General features: G+C 37.5%; 1 pseudogene; it reads right to left on the bottom strand.

The window, feature by feature from the left end:
• Positions 1-356: 356 nt before the first annotated feature.
• LOC139034785 (acidic leucine-rich nuclear phosphoprotein 32 family member B pseudogene) lies at positions 357-983 on the bottom strand (annotated as a pseudogene).
• Positions 984-2046: the final 1063 nt, after the last annotated feature.

The following is a 2046-nucleotide window of genomic DNA, read 5'->3' as shown; positions in this document are numbered from 1 at the left end:
ATTTACAAAGCTTCTTTGTTGTACAGAAAGTAAAAATGCTGTTACAATCTTGGTGTGACTGGCAGCCACAGACAGTTGACTCACCAATCACAGCTATCCACACTACAGCAAGTCTTACACAAAAACCTAACAACGCTTACAATTTTGTTGGGGTGAAGTCCCCAAGCTTGGTGGTGGATTTCCAAGAGGGACTAAATGGAGGAAGGTGGAATGTCACAGGAACTATTCTTTGGCTCTTTGGGTGGGTGGGTGTCCTGGGGTTTGTATCAAAGCTACCTTTTTTTTTTTCTTTAAAAAAAAAAAAAAAAAAAAACAGCTACCAAATCCATATCAGCAGTCCAACCAATACTCAACAGTTCTTTTTTTTGCAGGTTACTGGGGTCTTATTAATCATCTTCTCCTTCATCATCTGTTTCTCTCTTCCTCTTTTCACCTTTCCCGCTTTCTTCCTCTTCTTCATCTTCATCTTCATCTTCATCCTCATCCTCATCATCTTCATCAACTTCTCCATCTTGTCCAAATTCTTCTTCCTCCCCACTGACTTCATCTTCATCCTCCTCCCCTTCTACATCTTCATCTTCATCGTCATCCTCTTCATCATCAAACTCTTCTTCCTTGCCGTCTTCATCCTCCTCCTTATCCTCATCTTCTCCTTCCTCATCATCCTCGTCTTCATCCACACCATCCACCTCGGCATCTGAATCTGGGGCTTCACGATCCTCTCGGTCATAGCCGTCCAGATAGGTCAGCTGGGGCAGGAGCCTGAAGACACTCTCTCGGTAGTCATTGAGGTTAGTGACCTCACAGTTAAACAGGTCCAGGCTCCTCAGACATTCCACCTTTTTCAAAGGTTCCAGGGTGCTGATATCTTTCAGTTTATTTCCACTTAAGTTTAGATGTGTAAGATTTGGAAGTTTTTCTGCTAACATATCCAGACCTCCACAGATTCTATTGTCACTGAGCTCAAGCTTTTTCAATTTAGGTAGTTTTTTAACTGTGGCTTGGTGCTCCCTAGTGAATTCTCCTATTTTCCTTGTCAGATTCTTTAAGTCAGTATATTAACAGAAAGCAGGTAGACAGTATCTTAAAATGATGAATGAAGTAAGTGAAAATCAGAATGAAAAAAGTCAATAATGCTAAAATTTCTACATAGCATTAATCTTAGAAATTTGAATGTTAGTTACAGGAATTAAAAATAGTCACAAAAAAATGCCAGCCCTGTTGGGTGATTGACAAAGAGAGATTCAGAGTGTTTAGCAATGTGCTTGCATTCCCCTTTGATCTAACATAAAAATGTTCAACTGTTTAGTTTTTGAGGTTAGAATCCAAACTTCTACAATAATTCAAAATCATATCATGTTGGACAAGTGTATGAATTTTAGAGTACAGTTTATTCTTTGCCTCATCTCTATATAATCAGAATCTTTATTCTTTGAACATCTTATTTTTTGCCTTATAATTCAGCCAGAAATTTTATATATGTTTTTATTTAATTTTTATCAGCATAAAAGGAAATCATTGTTTATCCTTATTTTTTAGAAGAGAAAATAGAAGCTCAGGGACATTGAGATAAAATGCTGACTTCCATCAGAGATTGCATTCATTGGTATTGATTATGTAAACCCATGTCTCTCAGTAGGAAATATCTGAGTTCTCTTTATACTTCCTGATGCTGTTTTTTTTTCTTTTTCCTTACATTCTTGTCTTCTTCTGTCCTAAACTTTACAAGGGAACTCTAATTCTCAAAAATGAATGGATTGTTTCTACATTTAAAATATTTGATTAAACCTGAGGGACCATTTTTGTTACATGGATCAGAGTTTCTCAACCTCAACACTGCTGACTTTTTGAGTTGGGTAATTCTCTGTGTGAGAGGATTCTCCTGGGTGTTTTGAGTCACTTAGGATGTTCAGCATGCTTGCTGTCCTTTACTCAGTAGGTGCTATCAGCACCTACACATTAGGTTAACCAAAAATGTCTCCAATAATTTCCAAATTCCCCTGGGATAAACTTCATTGACTGGAGAACCATTCATGACCATAGAAG

The sequence above is a fragment of the Odocoileus virginianus genome, chromosome 4 (assembly GCF_023699985.2).
Source record: "Odocoileus virginianus isolate 20LAN1187 ecotype Illinois chromosome 4, Ovbor_1.2, whole genome shotgun sequence".
NCBI classification, from domain to species: domain Eukaryota; kingdom Metazoa; phylum Chordata; class Mammalia; order Artiodactyla; family Cervidae; genus Odocoileus; species Odocoileus virginianus.
The sequence above is the reverse complement of the archived record's forward strand: the minus strand, read 5'-3'. Positions and strand labels throughout refer to the sequence as shown.